Raw genomic sequence first — 24,613 nt, forward strand, 5'->3', positions numbered from 1 at the left:
CAACATCGACGGTCTGCCCTCCTGCTGCCTGAGAAATGTTTCAGTATAAGCTATAGAACAGTTGTAGATGGAAAAAAGTCTGTATCTCAGTAATGCAGAGGGAACTGAAAGTGCCTGTTATCACTCAGGAGGCACCAGGGAAGGGGATCATTTATTTAGCAGATGTCCTGACACAGCCCCTCTCTGGGAAGGATGCACTCATCCACCCCAGGGGTGACTTTGCCGACAGATCTCTCCATCCTCAGGGGATCAGAGGAGGACTCAAGCACCTGCTCTCTATATTTTCTCCACTATCGCAATGATCAAGAAGGAAATCATTAGACAGACCAGACTTTCAGCTCCCATTATTTTTAACAGGCGTTGCACATCTAATTTGAAATGCACAATGCAAATATTTACCTTCAAGTGTCAAAGGAGACTATAAAGATCTTTATGGATCTTCACACTTCAAGGACTTAATTCATTAAAAATAATTATACATATGTGGGGATTACTTCTACAGCAGAGCTGAGATATGCAATCAGTTGCCAAGTAGGAAAGTACAACGTGCATGCTATACGTCTGTGTGTCAGCTTTTATGTGAGAGAGGAGGGCTCTCGTACATCGGAACATATGTGTGTAAAGAGGACTGAGAGGAGATCTCGCTGGAATTCGCTGCTGAATAAATTAGAGAAAGTCACTGTGTGGCACTGGAGACTCCCAACGCTGCCGACAAGCTCTTTTGTGCTTGCCCACCTCCTTCACCTCAGCCTGAATACTCCACATGCCTCTTCATTTTAGAATGAGAGCAGTTTTGGAAGAAAAATATTAGAAATTGGCTTTGATTTTCTTTGCCCCTCAGAGATTTCAAGGTGTCCAGCAATTTGTTTCCAACAGTGCCAGCTTTACAAGATTGAGGCTTTTAGCCTCAAATTTCGATTTATTCTGCGAGAACAGACACACAGAACTTTCCCATCCTTGATCCGTGCTGGGTGTTTAAGGGGCAGATGCTGCTGTTTTGAGCAGGTAACTGGAAAAAAATTTACTGCTGAAGTCAACGGCCGAGAGGAGGCAGTCAATTAAGTTCTCAGACACTAATAATCTGTTCTTACTTGTAAATCATGGGGACTCTGTTTTAAGTGCTTGGAAAACTTGAAGCATGAATCATGTAATAGCAAGCACCTTCTTCTTCAGAAAATAATGTTAATAATTTAGCTGTCTGGTTACCGCAAGGAGCATCTATTGATTTGACCTACTTGTACGCCACCCCCAACCTGCGAGAGTATCTCAGCGCTCATCACACGCACAGAAAAGTAGCGGGGAAAGAACGGCTCTCCTTTCTCTCTGCTCGTGCTTGAGGTGCGGCGGTTTCGAAGAACAGTTGTCATAAACAGGCATTTACCTCTCCTTGTGAAGAATCCCATGGCCATTTACCTTGTCTTGCCTCAGAGGACGTTCATGCCCAGGCTTAGTCCCTGCGAAAGTCCTGCTGCCTACGCTCTCCAGCCTTCCGGCATCGTCACAGTCCCTGCGTGCCGGGGGCTCAGTCGCCGATGGGGACCGCGCTCAGGCAGGGAGGAAAGAGTCTCGGGGGATCAGGACAGAGACAGTGGAGATCTTGCGGTATTATACCATATGTATATGGTATAATTGTATGTATTGTAATGCTATGTATTGACGTTAACCTGTGCTCAACAGGGAGACAGGTCTGAGAGCAGTCTGAGGATGAAATGGTCACAGCAACACGTGCTACTTAGCGGATTTTCAGCTCAATTTGCACCAGTTGGTGAAGACCTGAGACTATGGCAATTTAGTCCACTTTTTAGATAATGGATCTTATCTGTCTTCGTAGAACAAGTTTGCACTTCATAAAATCTTACAGAATTTCACTGGCTAGAGTGACACAACCCAGCTGCTGTTGCTGGTAATGAAAGTTTTATGGCATATGAAGTGCATTAGAACATTATTGGGAATCTGTTGCAACATCAGACATTTGCCTTTGACATCAGAAAGGTGGTAAACTAATGATGAAATGTGCTCTGAGGGTACATCTGGTTTAATACTGCCTATTACATTTGACACAGACAGGCATGAACCATGTTATCTTGCATTTTTGCAAATAATATTTATTCCACAAAGAAGTTCACACATGCAGAATAAATAACACCTTTCTGGTGAAAGCATATAATTAGCTGAAATCCAAGAAGTGTCAAATATTTGCTTTGCCTGAAAGTTACTGCATGCGGTTCTCAAGTTTGAAGTATTTCAGAGACAGAAACGACAGCCTTCATGTTTTGTAAGTACTTGGTGCTCCTAAGTACTAAGTAACACAGGGTGCAGTAGCAAATTTCTAGCTAATGTGGAAATTATGCACCTCGTTTTACCTCTCTGTTCTCCCTTCCCTTTTGCCCTCTTGGAGCTCTGCATGCCTTCATCCTTATGGGTAATTCAGGGAAGCTGTAGCACCTTCCAAGTATCATGGACTAAAGCCCGTCAGCTGTTCTTGAAGCTGCCTGAAAACATTTCTATTTTAAAAAAAAAGGTTTTACAATCAAAAAATGCTGTTGCAACTGAATTAACTTGTATTTCATTAAGTTCTGCCTATATTGCTGTCTTTGTTTATCTGGGTAAAAAAATGAGAGCTTCCCATTTCAACACTCACAATAGTTTGAGTTTTTAATTTTGAAATAACTTTCATTATGAATTGTTTAAAAGTATCAAAGTAAAATGCATCAAGTGACCCCCAATATTTATGAAAAATCCATGGCCTACTGATTTGATCTGATAAACCACAGGAGATTAATTAGTCTTGGTCATGTGACTTTTCAAGTACTAAACATGGCTGAAGGGGTTTTGCTTTTTGTAGTGTAAGCCTGTATTTTCATGTATTTATATAAAATATATAACATATAGGGGAATTTGTTACATGGTAGCATTTACCACTGGTATGATTATTTTACCCAAAATATGAAAATCTCCATTTCACCAAGAGCTATAAGGCTATTTTCATAATGAGAATAATTCAGTGTAATTTTTCACCCATTAATTCAAAACTGCTCCTTTTCAACTGCTTTAAAGTAATTTGTACAGTAATTCAAAAAATCGTATGAAAATAACCTTTATTTCCCTTTTAAGTCAGAGGGTACCACATACACACTGAGTAATCTAGACCAAAATTTTCTCTAAGATATGGACTATAATGTCTTAAAATAGACCATATGCTTTCTCTTCTAGAAAAATGAAAAAAAGAGGACTTTCCCCCAAAGATACTCAGCATTGACTGAACCGCTCTTGTGCCCTGCTGCATGTTGAGAAGGTCTGACATATGTCCACAGGGTTTCTAGTTCCAGACAAATGTCCAGACAACTGAAACATTTAATTCTAGTGTTAAAATGAGAAGAAATTAAACTTCCATAAAACTCCCTAACCGTATCAAACTCAAATATCTTTCCTCACCCTGCTCCATTTATGCAGATACATTTCTAATGTTTCATAAACCAGCAGCGTAGCAGCTTAAATGTTTAAAAATAAAACTTCTGCAGAGACATTAACATTAATTCATTTCAAAGTGCCCTTTTTTTTTTTTTCCTATGGATTTTGTGAATTAAGTTTATATTATGTTGGGGTTGGGATTTTTCTTTAGTTGTGAATTTCTGTCCTCATTTGGCTTGTAGACAGCCCTTTCATGGTGCGGTGCTGTTGCAGGTGAGGAGCATCCATGCCTCCACCAGGCAGGAGTGTGTGTTTGATACAGATGTTGACGGGTCAGAGGCTGTGACCATTCATCCTAAAAAGCTATTTCTGACTAACCGTCACAATAGAAATGCACTGTAATATGGCTACCAGGTTCAGTATTGATTTCCCATCTAATATAATATCATGATTGTATATTACTTGTTTTTGCACTTTATTATTCCCTAGGATGTTAACTTTGAAGTTTTAAAAGCATTTAATTCTACAGCTGCAATCCTTAACACCTCTGCAGACTTGAATGCATCCCTTTGTGACCCTCCTCTCCCCCATGTGCTCAGCTGACCCGGTGCAGGGGAAAAACCCTTCCCATCCACTTCATCAGGAGGTACCAACTCCTGAAACACCAAAACATGGTTTTAAAAGATGTAGCACTATTAGAAAAGGGCTTCTTAAAACAAAAAACAAACAACAACAAAACCCCAGCTGTTTGCCCTGGAACACCTTTACAGGGTAAGAGGAGGAAAGTTCATCAGAGAGCTCTGCGCTGGTGGGGACTTCAGGGGACTTGACTTCGGTGTTGACTCTCCAAAGTGGCCAAACCCTTCCTGCTGGTCCCTCTCCCCTTTTGCCGTCTTGTGTCCACCTTGCCCCTTCAAACTTCGAGGTCTTTGGCACGTTCTTCTGCTGAATGCTCTTATCCACCCATCAGCTGGGTTCTCGTACATGCTGCTGTAGATCTCTATAGCAATCCAAGCCAATTAGAATATAAAAATGTTTAATTGAATTCTCCTTTGTTCCCTGATGCTATTCAAGGAGGGCAGCACATGGTACCTGCAGATGGATGGCAGCTAAACAGCCATTTAAAGCTGCAAGCAGAAGTGGAAGTTTGTTTTCATTCATTTTCTGTCTCTCGTTCAGATACGGCAAAACATTTATTAAACCTCCTCCAAACCATATGCCATATGTCTAATGAGTGGTAGGTTAAGTTAATCATATAAAACCAAGCAAGTATAGCAAAAAAACCATTGCGGAGTAGGTGAAAAAGCTAATACTGTAGATCTGAGTTACTTAAATAAATGAAGGAGATGAAGAATATGCAGGGTCAGGCCCTCCAGGAAGTTCAAACAAATATTGAGTCAGCTAAAATTTTTCTGGGTACTTGAGGTGCTCTCTTGATACCTTTTGAACTGCTGGCTGGGACGTCTTCACAGCTTTTGTGAAGGCTCATGCTGCAAGTATTGCTGGCCTTGCTTTGTAAGGTTTAGGAATTATTCTCAAGGCTTAGCAGATACAGATATTTATACAGGACTTTATCACACGGTTGCTTTAGGCTGTAAGGAACCAGTGGGAAACTGAACCCAGAGGTTTCCCAGGCTCACCCGTGGGGTATCTGAATTGCTGAATGAACCCACGCTTCAGTTTTCCAGACTTCTTTTATTGAAGAAGTGACATGACTGCTCATAAACTGTGATAACACAGAACATCTGCAAACTTAGCAAGGAAATGCTGGAGGAATTTGGGTTTTTTACCAGTTTCACCAGGTTGTGGTATCTGTTACGATCGTCTTGCTGGGACAGCAAATGCTGACTGTGAAAAATGTGCGTTGACAAATACTGTGCAAATTTCGAGGCGTCGTTCAGTGCCAAGTTATAACTTGCAACAGCTCTTCTATTCTCTAGAAATTAGCCTGCAATGCTTGCCAAACTAGAGCAGTTTTGTGGCTTGTGCAAACAGGACTAGGAAGACACCATCATATTCATTTCACTTGAGCCCTAATTTGACCCAAAGATTTGATTTCCAGCTTCCATAAATTCAATATACTACTAATCCACTCCTCCAGCTAGGCCCTTGAGTCCTTTACTCGCTGGAAATCATCCTTCTATTTAATTATAAATATTTATAAAACCTCTGTGATCTTTAAAAATGTGAGAACTATCTTGGTGTTTATAATTGTTATAAAAAATATCCCAAACCCACTAATTGAATGAATCTTTCAAATGTGAGTAATTTTTTATTTGAATTCTACATCCTTATGTATTATGTAACAATTAGTAATGATGTGATGGATAATTTTTTTGGAACAGTTCCTGACTCCATTACTCAACTACTCGATCGACCAGTAATTATGAATCATATCTTTAATTAGCTACCGCTCTTCAGAAACATATGAAAGCCAAGGGCATAAAGTAATTGGCATAAAAGTTTTCCTAATTAATTTATCTGTCCATGTGAGTAACCGGGACTGGAGTCAGGGGAACATTTATAACTCCAGGAAGGCCAGCCCTACAACCCAATGTCAAACGAGATTTATATTTCTGAATTATAAAAAGAACAACAACAAGCCACAAAATTACATTATCCCCAACTCCAACAATGCAGCACATAATGCGTTGTTCAGAGATGAGCAAAAACTTCTTATTGATCCAATTCATTTTCATCGTATTCTCTAGTGGGTCTTTCAAATCTCTCTGGCTATTTCCCTCGTTCCACATAGTAACAGTAATCAAGCACATTAAGCAATTCATTAAACAACAGCCCCACTGACCACAGGGAGTATTACAGCTAACATTCATTAGGCAACTAGCAACTTTATTTAAGCAGAAGAGAGCTCCAGAGTGCAAGACTCAACTCTTTGTCTTTCAGGAGGAACCTGTGGCCCACCTAGGCAGTACTGTATCTGCTTTTCACAAACTATAAAACCTTTAAGCTGGCTGGCACAGACAGTGCCTTTCTCAAGGAGCCGCCCGGGAGAGAAGACAAAACGGAGCGTGTGCCGGTTTAATTCTCAGCCTGCCAAAGATTAAGTTAAAATCTGAGCTCATTGTTAAGTACGGGTTGTTAAGATTTATGCCTGATATAAAACTAAAACCTTGCAGTATTGATATTTAGGTCCTATATTTTTCAGATCTGGTTTCAAGAGGGCAAAAGTTGTAAAGCATCCAGGTTTGTTCATTTGAATATCCTGGCTTGCCTGGCACTTTGCAGTAAAAATGATATATATTGTCCTTCATAATAAGAGAGGAAAGGCTAAAACAACAATGGAAAAAAAGTCTTTCTACAAATAACCATTAAAAAAGTGTTAGAAAAGTTTCACTAACATTTGGCCAATGTGCCTGTACGGTGTTTCTGTCCTAATTAACGAAGGATCTAAGCTTCATGTTTGTTGCAAAGTCCCTGAAAAGGAGATAATTCTTACAAGCAAATATACTGCTGTTCTCTTGCTTGCTTCTTTCTTTCTTTCTTTTTTTAAGTCAGAACATATTACAGGCAGGAGGAGACAAAAGTAGACAATATTACTCGGCATTACTGTTTGTATAAGGGTTCCTACAGAAATCTGAGCTATTTTCTTAAAAAGTTGACACTCCTAAAGCATTAAACCAATGTTTAAGTAGCTGTTTCCACAGTATACTCAGTCATTCCATGGAATGAATATATATGCATAAGGCTAAAAAACCCCACCTTCCCCATCCATAGTGTTATTATTTTCTATTACTCCTATGAAAGCATAACCAAGTTTGGCACAGTTAGCATTAAATCATAAAATGCTTGAAATGACTTGGCTTCTTGTATGGTATAACTTAGCATAACTCCCTTGATTTCAGAGGAACTAGATAAACTGAGAAGCTGATTCATTTTGTCACGGCCATATTCTGTCTTTAAAAGCTTCCACTACAGCATTCATGTTATTCCCATTGCTGGTACAGAAATTATTAAGAGTATTAAAAAGAATTAATGGCATTACTGATTACTGACACTTATAACTGGAGGGTAGAGTCAACCCTGCTATAATCTGAAAATACATTTCTGGGGTGTTTAATTATTTGAAACCTGATTATTAAACCTGCAAAACAACTTCTCCAGAGTAACCTTTCCTGCTAGGACATGAGCTTTCTTTCTAAACCTTGTGTCTCATTGGCAAAATACCAGATTCATTCTTTCTAGCCTATATGTATTGATTAAGCATTTGAGATGGCACCATCAGTAAATAAAAAAATAAAATTAAAAAAAATCCCCATTTTACTCAGTATTCTGTAGCAGCAAGTATAAAACCAGAGCGTATGCCAAATCTGACAGAGTGGTGCAGTGTGAGGCCCTGTGGAAACCTGGGCTCAAGGCTCGCTTCAGTCGTGTTCTCTGGGCTGTCATGGCCAGAAAGGTGGGAAGAATTAGGAGGGTCCTTGCCAGAAATGTGATGTTTGTCCCCTCTGGATGGACACACCTACATGCCCTACATTAAGGAAGATGAAGCTTGACAAGGGATGGGGCTTAATCCCAGAAGCCAGCTGGGGAGGTCGCTGGAACCTTCTTTACCTGCTGGTAGGAAAGGGTGTCAAGAGGCAGAGAGGTGGTGGGTCAAAATGCTGGTATGAAAATGAGCTCCAGCAAGTGGTGCGGGCTGATGGGAGAGCACCAAAATCAAACACAGCCCATTGGGCCCCACTGCTTCCCGCGCCCCACCGCTCACAAGCACTATCCTTCGTAAGACACCATCAGAAGATAAGACATTTATCTCACTCAGACATCTTGACAGCCTTGTGAGCAGAATGCGTTTGGTTGTATGACTAAATATTTTGGGATAACGTGAACCCTGGGTCCACGCTTCTGGGCAGGCAATTCAGAGCCCATACAATAGCCGAAGCGCTAACATTGTTACGAGATTTAAAGGGCAAAGAGGGTATTGTGCTCTTTCACAACACAGAGCCTGCGACTTCAACTCTGTCAAGCTACCCTTGGAAAACAGAGCTAGTGACTTATTTTATTAGCAACAGAAAGTATTACAAAAAGTGTATCTAACATATACAGTTGACTGCTTGTATTTTCTGTACTCCGTTCCAATACCGGCATATAAATGCATTTGCGCTAAGGCGGAGAGTTTATTATATATGATGAATGGCACTGAAATATCAGTTTTATCCTTCCTGTAAAAACAGGGGCCATAACTCATGACAGGTGCAGCCTCCAGATGCCAACAATGCTACTGGTTTCAGGGCCAGGACCAGGAAGACACAGATAATTTTGCTAATTCCCTCCATTATATTATTATATTCTTACCTGCAGTGTGAGATAGCTTATCATGGAATCATTAGAGCAAAAATGCATGTTTAATGTTGTATTATCCAAAATCAAATGTGTGCTGCAACTCTAGCACCTTTCAAACATTATGCATTATATACTGGGAGAATGCAAAGTGATTCCTTTATTTTAATTTATTTTTGGTATCTGGAATGTTTGAAGACCATCTTTTTATGTTGGGAACTTTTAAAGGTCTCCATCATCACAACATCTTGGCATGGAGGTCCTTATTATATATATATCTGCTTTCATGACAAAGGACCACTAGGCACTGCCATGGGCCCTGGAACAAACTTTTCTGGTGCCTTCTTTCCTTTCTAGTTCCTGCTGAGTTTACCTGCCTAGATGGGGACTGCTTAGCTGTTACTACATAGTAACAACTGCTGTAGTAATGGAGGGGAGTTGTTGCTTCATTTATTAGTACTACAGGACCACTGGGGAACTTGTTCTGCACTCCTCTATAACTTTGATTACACCTCCCACAATTGGGATAATACTGTAATTCTTGCTTTATAGGTGAGATGAGGCACAGAAGGGAATTTACTTGTCCAGAATTCCCACAGGGAAACTACAACAGTGCAGAGATGCAAACCAGGGACAGCCAAGCTGCAGGTAAATGCTGTAATCACTGTACGAGTGGGCATTTAATAGCTTTCAAATCACCTTTTTTTTTTCCTTTTTCTTATTCTGTTTTTCCACCACTTTTAATTACCTCATTGATTTCAAAGATTTCCCACTGCCTCTTGGAAAATCTTGAACAGCATTCATTTTTAGAAACAATTCTGCTGATATGTAGTTTACCTTATATAGCTTTCTTCCTTTATTATTATGCAAATGCCTTTGGAAGAGAATAAGTGTATTTCTGAAGAATTGCCCTGCTAATACTGCTTATTGGTGTCTGAAGCCATTCTCTTCTTGCTCTTGTAAACACAAGCAGCAAGTATGGAACATGCAGGAGAGCAGACTACACATTAAGTTCGCATTTTCCTTAAATATCTTCTGAAGGCGCCTTGAGAGTACTGAGAGTTTGCAGTTCTACCTTATCTGAGGCTCAGATTTTATTTTCACGGAGTTTTTACAAAAACGGCCTCTATAAGAAAAGATTTGGCTGCATTAGAATCACACTCTCCTGCTGATCTCTGGTATGACAGATGGGATCAACTGAGCTGCTTTAAATGACAGTCACCGCAGGAGGACAGAAAGGGAAGGGGACTTGCCATTACTTACAACCCATCAAAACACAAGTCTGACTTTATCAAGATCTTCGTGGTGTCCAATGTAACATTCACACAAGCTAGCCAGCAAAACACAGTCTAAATCACTATGCGGCGAGTACAAACTGGTTGAAGACTTCTGTTTCAAGAATGGTCACCAGTCTCTTTCCGCCAGGAGAAGATGCAAGTGGGCCTTGCAACACATGGTGCGCAGACCATGCCAGGCTTGAGTGGAGCCTGGTCTCTTCATCATGCTCACAATGGAGGAGAACATAAAAGTCATAAGGGGAAGAGCATGGGAGGGGTAGTAAACATTGGAGAGGACAGGTTTCAGGAAGATACTAGAAATTACCTGCTTACTTCTACACTCGTCTTCTCCCTCCCTCAGAGCTTCTTGACCTTAGTTCCCTTTGAATTGCTCTTCATCCCTTTCGTCTCTGCTCTCCCTGAACACAGCCAGTTAATAGAAATTAGCCACGCAGGTATGGTGGGTAATCTAGGTTGCCTTGCTTGCATCCCAGTGCAAGGGCTGAGACAGCAAACCTCTAGAAGATTTTAATGTTCCTACAGTGTTTTCAAACCGTGGTTACATTCACTCTGATTACATCACCATTTCGGTTCCCCTCTCCTTTCTCTATCCTGTCCATAGAGATTGAACTCTCAAGCCAGAAACTGTCACTGTGTTTGTACAGGGGCCAGTACGGCAGGGTCTTGTGTTTGGCTGATCTCCAGGTACAAGTGTATAAACCCAATTAATAAAAATGTACAGTTCAACTACAGTTGATATGCACATAGGCAGCATAATCAAAATTTTTTTCTTAGCATTTAAAAATGCTTAAAACTATACTAACTATGAACAATTTCATTGTCAGGCTCCACACCACTAAGTCTCCCTCACAAACTTTCAGAACTTCAAAGGCACTTAGGTGCCCGATTGCCCTTTCGTTTCACCAAATACCTTTGAGGAAATGGAGCTAAATTTCTAGGATCTACAATATATATCCAAGATCCAATACCTACATCGCACCTAGATTTCACCTGAGCCCTTCCCCTGACATGCCTAATTTTGTCCTTGCATCAGACTTCCAGCTTTGGATTTGCAAGTGGGCCACAAAAGTGAACACACATGAATGCAGTTATCCTACAGGACTGAAGCCAAGCTAAGTATCTTTTTTTAAATGCATTCTGATGTCACGGATGGGAACTTAGGCTGTTCTCCCACTGATGTGGCCTCCATTCATTCTCAAGTCACAGATCTAAATCATTAGCTGCTCAATGCATGAATCAGTGGACTAGGACATTTGCCTCTTTCTAGCAGTATTTAGGGCTTTGTTGAATATGGTTGCAAGGTGCTGTCAGAGAAGATGCCGAGTTAGAACCTGTGCACAGAAATCTGGCACAAAGATCATGCTGAAATCCCCACTCTGACACATTAAACTCCACCGTGCCAAGTAACGTCTATGGCTTTTAGACTACCTTTTAAATTTTAGGGCTCCACTGTCTTTCAGTAAAATGTGAGTTATAATCAGCTAGAAATGAAACATATTGTAACTTTAATTTTAAATCCATCTCAGCAACCTTCTTTCTGTCTACTAAGATGCTACATTGTACCTTGTACCTATTGGAAAAGAAGATCCTAATGGATGGAAATTATAGCAAGTGACTGACTGAGTTAATTAAGTTAGAATAATAGCTTACCAGTTGCAGTCCTCTGTGACACTTTATTAGTAATAAGTATACCTAATACAGTGTTCTATATTCTCCAGTAGTAAGAAAACATGAAAACAAATTGTAAATATGTCATCACTGAAATGCAAGTACAGAATAGCAGCTTATCTCTTCTTTTTCTTTACCCCATTAAAAAAGGCTTAATGAGTGTAAATGTGGTTTTGCCAATTTTCCTTATATTTTTCTTTAAATTTACTGAAGTATATTGTATTGGTACCTTTTACTATCTATTTGAAAAATGCTGGAGCAAGAGAACTACTTACTATAGCACTGTATTTCTGTATCACCCAATATTAATACATATTTTCTGCACATTTCCTTATGCTGGACTGACAAACACTCACACAAACCAACCCAGACAGTTCCATATAAATAACCTGATACAAAACTCTTTCTAATTAGAAAGCCATTCACTGTTTTCCGTAAAGATATGTAATTAGAGTTTTTTTGCGGCACAAAAGCTTGGAAAGTTTGAGGGTTTTTTTCAAAGCTTTACAAGTTGGATCTAGGAATAATTTCATCCTGACTGCAGCAGAAATGGTGTGCAAAGAGAAAACAGATGCACAAAAACCTTCTTGTCCGAGATTGTCCTGAACTTTTATCCAGGAGCTTGATGCAATGTCAGATTTATGCTATTTTGAGGGTTCCTGCTCCAGTACAGCACAGGAGCCAGCGGGTGTGGAGACATGGTACCCAAGCAGAAGCTGATGTTCCTGCACCCTCGGCTCTCCCCTGGGAAACCTGGAGCAGAGCAGAGGGCAGATTCGGCAGCGCTCTCAGCCAAGCTCTTTGAACCCAACCCCGGCACTGAGATTCAATGCTAAACATTTACGTAAAAAAGAAAATAATCCGGGGTGAGACACATGCCCAGTGCTGCAATTCAATAAAGACTTCCTCTCTGAAAGCTTTACTTTCTTTTGCAGCCGCTCCACACATCATTATTTGGCACATGCTTTAGATCTTTAAAGTGTGTACGTGTTGGTTTTGTTCCTTTCAGCCAGTTCTTATTCTTCCCCTGCCCTTAACACTTCCCCCCGGCCACTCTTCTCCCATTCCCACCCACATCCACCAACTCCTCCTCCCCCCCACCTCTGGCATTACAGAACCACTGCCTCAAACTATATAAAACCCTTGGCCTCAAACCAGAGAAGACCTAAATGCAGGAAAGTAAGGATAAATTAAAGTGACAGGGTCTCAGCAGTGGAAATTAGTGCAACTCTTCTAATTGCATGTCTAGCCTGAATGATGGGATACTTAATTCTTACACATCCCAGACAATTGCTTTATACTAACATGAGCTCTGGGAAAAAGGCAGATTCCAGAGACATATGGAGCAGTAGATGGAGTGGAAAAATAAATCAGTTGTCCTAGCCACAGTGGAAAAAATGCTTTATCTGCACTGTTAATATAAGGTGTTGCCACCATTAAACAAAACTGATAATGTCTTCTTCAACCATTCTTACTATAAAAATAGAACATTAAATAATTAAGTGGCAAAGTGGGCTTTAGGCTCTATTTATTGTTAACTTGAACAAGAAATGAGCTTTGGGTGAGGAGGTTACATTCCTCTAGTTAGTGGACACAGTCCTAAATACAGGATCCCGAGAGACATGGTCAGGGGAGCAGAATGCTCTACTCCACTTCTATAAGGACTGCTAATAAAAGCCTTCAAAACTAGCATGGGTTCTTATATCTATTTAACCTTTTGCCCCAAGAAGCAAAGAGCATCTGGTTAAGTGGAGAGTAAAAGCACAGCTACTTTTCATTATCAAGGCTTAGAGCCAGACTATGTGGAAGCCTGAGCTGCCAAGCCTGGGTTAAATGCTTGTTGCCTTCACTGCCTGAGGCCATCTAGCGTGTTTAGAAATGATTAAGTACTGCAGCCTAGAAAGGACCTGTCCTGAGCGTTCATCTCTGACTTCCAGCAGAAAAGAGAGCCTGGCAATGACAGAGGCAGATGGATGAGTCTCATTAGTATGGTGAAGCAGCGAACCAGACTGCCTTCACAGAGCTGTCCAAAAAAAAGAGAGCAAATTAAAATAGGAGCTGAGAAAACCAATGAGCAAGTGTTTTAACTCTCTGATACCTGGATTCATGTCCAGCAGGTTAGGCAGCTGGCTGTCCTTCCCAAGAACCTCTGATCCATAAGTGGGTGATGAGCGCTTGGTAGGCACAGAAATTTCCAACTATCTATTTTATTTTTGCATCTGGTTTTTGGCGAGCTTTGGAAAAATGTAGGATGCTTATACACATTATACCTCTGTGGTGGGTTGACCTTGGCTGGATGCCAGGTGCCACCATGCCACTCTATCACTCCTCTCCTCAGCAGGACACGGGGGGAGGAAATAAGAAAAAAAACCTCATGGGTCAAGATAAAGGCCGTTTAATACGCCGTTTAAGCAAAGGCCGTGGGCGGAAGCAAAGGAAAATAAAAGATTTAATCTCTACTTCCCATCAGCAGGCGATGTCCAGCCACTTCCCAGGAAGCAGAGCTTTAGTACGCTTAGCGATTGCTCTGGAAGACAAACGTAAATAATGAATGCCCCCTCCCCACCCCCCTTCCTTCTTCTTCTCTTAGCTTTCATCACTGAGCAGACATCATATGGTATGGAATACCCCTTTGGTCAATTTGGGTCAGCTGTCCCGGCTATGTCCCCTCCCAAGATCTTGCCCACCCCCAGCCTACTGGTGAGGGGGGAATGTTGGAGAGACAGCCTTGGTGCTGTGGAGCACTGCTCCACTGTAGCCAAAGCACTGGAGTGTTATCAACACCCTTCTAGCTACCAATACAAAGCACAGCACTATGAGGGCTGCTATGGGGAAAATAAACTCCATCTCAGCCAGACCCAATACAACCTCACACACACATACTTGGAATATTCCATAGTATGGAAAGAGCAAACTAAAGCATCCTGCACTTAATGGTATTCTATCCATGCTTAAATCATTATCAAAACCCACAAAGTATGGTAATTAGGTTATGACAGAGAATTATGGTATACAACAATGGCATGGGGTTGTCAAATCTCTTTCACAAATAAATATTACACCCACAAGAATGATGAAGACATAAAGTACGAAGGATTATTGCCACTCTGAAGAATAACATCTTGCTGACTGGTGGCATTATCTGAAACACCCTTGCACAAAAATGTAGCAACTCTAGCACTGAAGTGCAAGAAGCCCCAGTGCAAGAGTTTGGTAAGTCAATGGCATCAGATGCACCACCCTGGAAGTCTTCATAGTGTGATGGACTAGCAAACCTGCAGCTATTTTGAATGAGACTTTCTGCAAGACTGATGGGAAATTATTATATCAATTTATTACCTGCTTTGATTTGTTTGAGTTGATTCAGGCACCATCTAACCAGGAGAAGAGAAAGAAAAAGCATTTGAATAATTCAGAGTGCAAATTGCTGCATGCAAGGCAGCCATTTTGCTTTGTCTTTTCATGCAAGATGAATAGTGTAGCACAGTAGAAATGTACCTAATGCCCTTCATTTTTCTTTTGATGAGGTAAGTAGGATCAGAAGCCACAATTTAAATGAAGAACTTTGAAAGCAGTCAGAGATCTAGGACCCTCTCACTGTGAAAGAGGGAGTAGAACTGCCCCAACAAAAATAACACCACAACAGATCTTTAAAAAATCGGGATTTTGTTATAAATAAAACCGTACGTTACAGTGTTGGTATCTGAATACTCAGGAACATATTGGAGGAGGTGTTGAAGAAAAAGTTTCATTCTCCACTACAGGTCTCTGCTGTCAGTGAGGGGATGGATGAAGTCACATAAGAAAAGGAATCTCACAGAGGCTTTGTTTTTCATGGATTCATAGAAAAAGCCTTCCATAATTGTTGTAGAAAGTAGGATTCTTGGGCACTCTTTAATGTCTCTGAAGTCTACAAGGACATGGTTTTCAGACGTGTTAACATCTCTGTGCAGTCCCACTTCTTGTTTCCTACTCAGCACTCTTGGCTTGTGATACTTCCATGTTTGCTCAGAGACTTCATTCCACTGTCGCCATCGTGCCCAGGAGAGTTTGGAAATAGAGATGTTATTTTTTTTTTTAATTTGACTTTTTCTATTCAAAATGAATAAAAGATCAGTGCTCAAGGGGCATTAGGATACTAAATGTTTCTGAGGAGGAGGAACAAAACTACTTTTCTCCTCCAGTGAAAATGAGCCATTACAACAAGGACTGGGAAACTGTGGGAGCTGCTGCCTCCTCCCCGGTTCCTAAGTTATTTAGTGTTCAAAGCAGGAAAGATGACCTGACAGAGCATCTTTGTCATCCCTTTATTTTCACTTACCACCTTCTCCTCCGTGCTCTCTTCTACCTGCCAGTGCCAGGCAGCTGACCTCTATCCATGGCTCATTCACTTGTTCTGGGCCAGGCTGGGGCTGTTAAGGCCACAATTACCCAGGAGGAGAATATTCTTCTTTCTTAATCATCTCACAAAGATGATTACGGGACCTAAAAGCCTATGGAAATATTTCTTGTTAGCTTTTTTTTGTTTGGCTAATAAGAAATCAATGCCATCTCTTCCCCAACTGCTTCAGTTTAAGGTTATGTTAAGTTAGTGATTAACTTTCAGATTTCAGGGCAACTAATCTGAGCTGTGATATAGCAAGAGTACAGACAATACTGATTTCTTGTATTTAATACTTGTTTGAACTAGAGCATTTCCTTTTCTGAAAATCTAATCTTGAATCAAAAGCTACTTGAGATAGTGAATTAAAAGCAGTTCTTAATAAGTTCTTCCAGTGGTCAGATGCTTTTGATATTAGATAATTATAATTCCTCACTAATCTGAATTTATCAAGTTTTAACACTCAGCCATTCATTTGAACACCTAAGACATTTTGAAAGAATGGTGGCTATAGTAAATGGTTTAGGCTTCAAACTGCAATTTTTCAGATGGGTGCCTGGAATACGTAGGGCTTGCTAATAAAAGAAAGACTTCTAAATAAATTGCTTTAAAACCCAACTGCTAGCCACAGAAAAGGACTGAGGTATTTAAAGGACACTTAAGCTTACATCTCTGAAAATCTCAGTTGAGATATCACCTAACACTGGAAATACTAGAAACCACAGTCTTTGACATTTTTCACTTTTATGTTTCTCACAAATGCCTCAATACTGCCAAGGCTGAACGATCGGATGCCTTGTTCACGCCTAAAGCCTATCAACTTCCACAAGTGAGATGTTCTTCCTCTTAGCTTCATGCAAGGTTTGAGATAAACATACCCAATTGCACTCCTCCCAAGAGGAGGCCACTTTCTTTAAGAGCCCAGATTAAGGTAAGTTTCCAGGTAAGTTTCTGCTTAGAGGACTGTTCCCAGATGCAGGAAGTCTTCATGGATTCTGTTCTTAACCTCATGACATTCAATCTTACCCTACCTCTGTCTAACTCTATGCTTTTCCAGAGGGTAGGGTATCTTCCTTCTAGCCTTTGAGACTGTGCCATTATGCAGATAGGGTAATCACTATTTGCCTTAACTTCATCACTTACAGTCCATCATAGGCTACTGCATTGTTTTTTCCTGAAGCATCTTCATTTTCTGCTCTTACAGCCCTGCCGTAGTACATTTCTGCTGATTGCAGGCAATATTCAGGACTTTTTTTGGTCCTTGTCAGTACAGAAGCTTTGTCTTTTTCTTTGATAAAAGCCAGTGAGGGTGTGGTTAGAACCACAGTCCCAGGAGCAGGAGCTAAGGTCCATACACTTCACGAAGTGTCAGCTCTGCAGGGGCAGCAGTGGCAGGAGGCAGAAGGGAGGCTGGACATCGACAGCACATACCTGGTCCCCACACACCAGCAGCTGGGTCAGAAAGGAGAGGATTTGGTGCAGAAAGGGTGAAAGAAGGACAGCACTGTTTGGAAAGCTCCTGTGCTGGGAAGTTGAACCAGCATTGGGGAGACCATGGTGCATCACCTGCCCAGACATCACTGATGGGATCCTGCCCTGAAGGCAAGAGAAGCAAACAAGGTTATTGCCCTCTCTCAGGAATTTTGGGAACATGGCAGCCCTACATTTGCCTTATTAAGAGGCATATCCGGCAGTGAGGAGAAGGTGAAGGGGGAAGGAGGAAACTGGGAGATGGGAAGGGGGTTGGTGAAGTCAGACTCTGCATACAGCTCTCGCCATGGCCTGAGGATTTCTATCCACGTGGCACCTTGTGGGCACAGTGCAGGTAGTGACACCTGCAACCACTCCAACATATCCCTGACCGCACGTTGTGGGAGCACAGACAGCATGTCACTAAGCTGGGCAGATCTACCTGGAAAATACTATTTAGCCCCCCCCATATTCAGGCAGGCTCACCACCAGCCACCCGTAGACAGCCAAGTGATGAAAGACCAGCAGAGCCAGCGGCAAACTCCCAGGGGGGCGGCTGTGATGGGAAGGGGCCTGGGATCCTGCCACGACTTACGTTTGGGGATGAGGATCTGTGTGCCTCATTGGCCAGATCTCACACAGAAGCAAGCAGCTGACTGAAGGCTAGAGAAAAGAGATATCTCCTCCAAAATAATATTTGGTGCCAGTTATAAGAAAATGCTCATGGACAGGGGTCAGGAATTATACTGCTGTGCTGACCTCTGAAGAAGAGAGAAATAGCGGTAGGTTTACAATCAGATTTAATTACATATTCCAAATTGACCATGAAATTTTATCATTAGGTAACTAACCTCTTTTAAGTAGGAAAGGTGAATGATGGAGTGAGACTGCCTCATTGACTATTATTGCTTTACCTGGATTCCTGCGTCTCCCTAATGCATCTACTAATCCTTTAGTTTAACTTGGTATGAGGAAGAAGTCAGCTTTGTTCAATCCATTTGCAAAATGAGAAGACGCCAACTTTTCCCTTATACACTGGTATTTATTTTAACTAACAACATGAAAAAGAGCACTGGAGTTAATCACTTTCAATCAATGTCAACTACATTATTAGTTAATGGGAGTTTATACTGCATAATATCATTTGTTTGCAAGCCATTTTCTGATGTGTTACATCTAGTTAAATGCCTTATCTTTGTGTATTTTAAATAGAGAAAAAAATGAAGGCTAGAATCAGTGAATTTGTAAACACTGGCATACAGAATTAATTTTACTTAATCGTAATGAGGACATAAGTTAATAATAATGCGCGAGTATGACTTATTTCTGCAAACCACATGTAGTAAGCTCTACATAGAGACATATTTTGCTTTTGAAGTCGTTTGCCAGCTGATTCTAAGCAGACCATTATTTCTACAATCTGATCTTTAAAATTACTATTTATATATAAAAATATTATTTATATATAAATCTAACAATTTCTACATTTTGTGTAGCTGTGCAAGCTTCTTAAATGCCACGTGTACACCCCATACTCCAGCCTCTTGCATGCACACCACTGTACTGCATCTTCTTGATGTAATCTCATTTTTGTCATTGGAGGGTCTGGGAGAACATTTAAAACCTGCAGATTTGCCTTGAATGAAGCAAACTCAAACCAGAAGAAAAGCTCATTGTCATGAACTTGTCTGTAGCTGAATTGCCCAGGAGTTTTGCATTTACCAACATTTTTCACTTCTACTTTGACCTAATATTCCCTCTTTGCTCCTATACATCTCCTTCTCCTTTGCATCATCCCAATCATTAACTAAATGGCTATGAGTAATAGTAGAGTAACAAGTAGATGGAGCTTGAATGAGAAAGGAATGAACTATATATGACATAACTCTTTCTTAAAAAGGACTTCCTGTTCCATTATTACTTTATAGTACAACAAAAGCCTGGCCTGAAAGTTAATAAAGAGAGCATGTTTACTAATTAGGCTTTATTCTCATTGGTCCATGTTAATTGCAAAATATCAATCTATCTCACTTATGAATATGCAAATGTATGTCAGAGTGGCACAAGTTTCCAGTACACAGTACTCTGCTAGCTTTAATTAGATCAAAAGTGGGTCCAGCTCAATTCAACAAGATGGGCCCTACTCTTTAATCAGGAAAATAAGTTTGTCTCCTAACAGTATCTTCTTTTGACAGTCAGCAAACACTAATTAACAGACATAGCTATATTAATTGCATTACTCCACTGTATTCTTATCAGCTAGCTGATGTTGCCTGTTTGCTAATGCAAATAGTTGCTGCTTTGGTAAAGTCAACTTGCAAAAGTCTTTCTAATGCTAACTAGCAATCAATGCATATAAGATTTCTAAGATTTCTGTAGGGAATTCTGCATAATAGATGTATTCTGTCTTTTGAGGTATCCACGGCCATTTAGTATAATTATTCCTTAGAGCTGCACCTATCATATTATCAGCTTTTTCGGAGGATAAAGAACACAACTTATTTGTTTAAGAACAAAGGACTATAATCATTTCCTTTAGGAATCACTAAATCACTAAGTTAAATGAAGATGTATGACCCAATGGAAAACTTGCATTTATAGTAATTATGTATTTTTTTTCCTTAAGATTCCTTTAACATCTTTTAAACGGCAACTTACTGGTTTTACAAAGTAGTGACTTGACAGCCCTGGAGACTGTAATCCCACGGAATGGGTTTTATATGGACTGTGCTAGGCAAAGCCTCCCAGGCTGCCCTGTCCATGGGTTTTGCCTTCAGCCCTATTCTTTGAGGGCCACTGGGAGGGCCAAGAGGGTAATCCAGTCTCTATGTTCATTCAGCTCCTAAACTCTCTGAGATTGCCAACTTGGGTGTTGATTAACGCCACTTGCAAGGGAGTTTTCATCATGTAGACAATAGGCTGCCATGAGCAAGGCTGAGACCACCCACCCCTTTCACATAGACTGCCAAGCAGCCATCCCCAGGTTGTTAATGTTTTGTCCATACTGGCTAGCACTGGTATCCTAAAAGGGAGCGGCACAGTTGTCTCTCAGATGACATCTCTGTCTGCAGCTGGCCTGAGCCCTCTCGCCTTTGCCCGTAGGCAAAGCGAACCATGATAAATGGATCATGATAAACATATATGGTGCATACATAAAGAGCCATGTGCTGCTAAAGCTGGGTAAAGCTAGGCAGGCAGATTTTAGGCAACAACATAATAAGGTGGCCTGAACAAATTTATAACTGTACTTTCTTAATAACAGTGCCTCCTTGTACTTGGCTGTGGGAGGATCTGAAGTGAGCGATTATCCACCCAGTCCAAACATCCAAGGGACAGATCAGCTGGAGACCACCGTTACATCAAGTTGAGCTGGTGTTATTTTAAGACGACAACTTTTAACCTTGCGATGCGGAAGGCAACAGAGTCAACAGGGCTCACATACCACACAGTATGTTGGCTGGGTGCGATGATACTGAAGGAAAAGCCATGTGTCCACTTTGTATTGCAGGCCCACATTATTACTACCAGCGGAGCCACACCAGGACAGAATAATGCTTGTGATTTTTCCTGGTATAAGCAAGACTAACATGGTTTGGGGCTAGTATTCCCGAGTGGAATCTGCAAATGAAATTATTATGTATTATTTATATATTTACGGGTATACCTTCACACAGTTGACATTTTAATGAATCCCTACAGGGAGGGAGTGGAGGTGATAATGAAACCTCCACGTCAAAGCCTCTCCAGCTTTTCAGTGTAGCTGGGATCCCCCTTTATTCTCCCCCCACAATTTCTTTGCCTTTCCCTTTATTTATTCTGGATAGGAAAAAGAAGTTGCAAAAGGATGCTCAAATACATTTGAAGTGTAAGATTAATAAACTTATGTACAACAATCACAAATCTTTCAGATCCTACCCATTTTTTAAATAATGGGTGCACAGACATCAGGGAGAATCTCAGTATTAGTTCTGATTATCTTTTTGCCCTTTTTCCCTTCTGATATGATATCTGGGGTATGGAACCTGGTCATGCTGAGTCCATATGAGTCCATAATCCATATGAAACCTGAGGACTGTTTCATGGCAGGATGAATTTTGTATAGGAATGCCAGATAAACCTCAACTTTTGCAAAATACATTGTAAGATTCAAGTCAGTTTTTGCTTTATGACTAGCCTTTTATGCATACAAAGCTGGCTGTTCTGTGTATTATACCTCAATATTATGGCAGTAGATCCATTTAAGTAACTTTGCTAAAGTTTATGTGGCTAGAACTTTCCATGCTGGGGAGATGATATATTTTTCTAGGTTTCAGTTAAAACTGGCAGATCATTTCTGAAGAGAAGGCTAGTGAAAAATATGTTTTCATATGTCAAATAATTCTAGTGGCTTAAAAAAAAGTTCAGTGTTGTAAGCTTTCAGGCAGGTACTTGATGTTTGTCAGAGACAATTTTTTGGGGGTAAAAAACATACCTACTGATCTCCCTGTGAAAAATTTGCTTGAATTTGGACAAGTTAGAGCCTTTGAAGAAAACCTATGTGCAGGTTGCATGTGTTCTCTAGACACTTCTTGGAGGAGTCTTCGCAGCTAAATGTGTTGTACTTTAATCTTCATTAAGACATGGCAAGAAAGCCACCAAAAACTTCTAGCTCCATGGTTGGCTCAGTCACCAGGCTAAAAGACAAGCAAGAATTATGCTCTGGGTTTCAGTGTAAAAACCAGAACAACTTGAACAGTTAGGCACTAACTTAGGATCCTACTTCAAACCCCTAACAGGCAATAAAGGAAAGAGAATCCAGGTGCTTTCCCTCTCAAACAATGGGTATGGTCTGAACTAGACTCCCCTGCCAGTGCTGCCCACCTATTGTATTCAATACTGAAACAGATACTGATGCTGATTATGCTTCTCTCGCCTGGTGACAGGGATCATCACCCAAGGATCAGTTCTCGCCTCACTCAATGCCACCTCAGCCAGGTTGGGGTGAAAGCACCAACATGACAGACCAGGGGAATCCCTGCCTAAAACAACTGATGTTCCCTGGAGAGGCTGAGGCTCAGTTCATGGTACAGAGGAAAGTATTGCACCTCCTCCCTCCCAGAAGGTTAATCTAGTGACTACACCCTGGGGTAAAGGGGCACAGACACCATCTTCTGCAGCTGATTTTGGATTCAATCTCTCATATCTTTTGTTTGTGCCACAGAAGAGTAAAGCAAAATACCATATTAGCCTTAAAGAGAACGATTTAAGCTAAGCATTTCAGGCTGGTTTGCTAAAGAAATGAGGCTTCTGTCCTTTTGGCTCTCCACTTCTCTGCCAGTCCGTCTTCTGAATAACTTTTTAGTCTGTTGGGCAATTTAACCCAAATTTGAAAGAGGAGCAGAGGTCTTAGAGACAATTAAATGCATTTTTTGAAATCTGCAGCTGGGAAGTGGAGAGAGACCCAGCATGAAAAAACCCCATTGAAAAGAGGGCAGGAAGAACTCGGGTGTGATATGTTATGGGGCTTGGTAGTAGCCAGCTGCCCAATCTGCATATGCATGGCTCCAGATTAGCCAGGGTATGTGTTATTTCTTGCCTGACAGATGTCAGCGGGTTTATAGAGGGAGACAGAACTATTGTGGTGGGAGGGAGGGAAGGAAACGGGATACAAATCTGTAGGAAACCAGGCTCCATGAGCTGTGATACAGGAAAACTTGTTTTCTTTTTCATTTTTGGTAAGAAAATATTACAAGCATTGTAGGGTTGTACCTAACCAAATGCTTTTCTTTTGCTCCATTTCCTCTGTCAGCTAATTAAAAAAACCTCTGTTGTGTAGCCTAACATTTTTAAAAAAGGCAAATTGTGGAAATATACACAGTAAAAGTTGCACTAATAGTGATTTCCAGTGTTCAGAGGACTAGCAGGCAGCATCAATGTCACCAAAAGAGATAGAAGAGGCAGGATGAGGTAGGAAAGAAATCTGGGGTGTCCAGTCCCTTTTTCAGGGAACTGTGGGAGCAGTGGCAGGGAAACAAGACACCTCTAGGTTAACAGGGCTTGACAGCCGGAGCAAACAGGAAGGCTAAAAGATGGCAGCATGGTAAGCTCTCAACACATAGAAATGCACCTCCAAGAAATGGCAGTGATCACTTCATCAAATTTTCTTTTCCATCGTACGATAATTAATCCAATTAATCCAAGCTTTCTACACCCAGGCCATTCCACTACCCAAATCAGACACTGGGTTTTGTACAGAGGTTTTTTTGGTACATTATTTGGAGAAAAAATAAATACCTCCACCTCCTTCTCATCCTAACCCAGCGTCCTAACACAAAAACTAGCAACAGGATGAAGAGGGAATTACCAGGAAATCCATCCTGCTCCCTGGCTGCAGATCTCCTTTCCCCGGCTGGATCTTCTGCCCCCACTTACACGAATGCCAGGGTCTAAATATTACTACAAACTGGTTAGGATGCTCTCCCAACACTTCGACATGTCCCTCTAAACCAGTGTTGATGCGCATCCCCCAGCATGCCTGGTAGAGTCTGACCAGGCTTCTCTAAAATACTTCCCAAGTTAAGTATAAGTCGTGGTGTTTCCTGCTAATCAACCTTTTCCACCGCTTCCTTGCATGCTCACTTAAGGCAGGTTTCACTATATAATAAACACCAGCGCCCCGTGACCCTTGCTGTCAGAGCTAGCTGTGCTTCTCCAGGCTCAGAAGACATTACAGCCACACAGTCTCTGATAGAGCAGACTACACTAACTGTAATTCACTGTTTGTCCCAGCCTTTATATATCTGATTTTTCTTTGTCTGCCTTAATGCAGCGCAATGCAGAATTCTTACAGATTCTTTGCTGAGCTCGCTCCCCTTTGGATTTAAATCAGGACTTTACCAGAGCTGCCTAAAGATTAATTATCATACAGAACAGTGTTTAGAACATGACTGACCATCCCAGCAGGTATCAGGTTATTGTTTAACTCTACTCCCTTGTCTTTGTGTATCTATTATTAGCTCCTATTTCATGCTTGGCATATGGTTACACTTAACACTTTCTCTAGTAGAAGAGAAAGCTTGCACTGTAGCTCCATGGAAAATCACATTGG

This window comes from Gavia stellata, chromosome 2, assembly GCF_030936135.1.
Source record: "Gavia stellata isolate bGavSte3 chromosome 2, bGavSte3.hap2, whole genome shotgun sequence".
Classification (NCBI taxonomy): domain Eukaryota; kingdom Metazoa; phylum Chordata; class Aves; order Gaviiformes; family Gaviidae; genus Gavia; species Gavia stellata.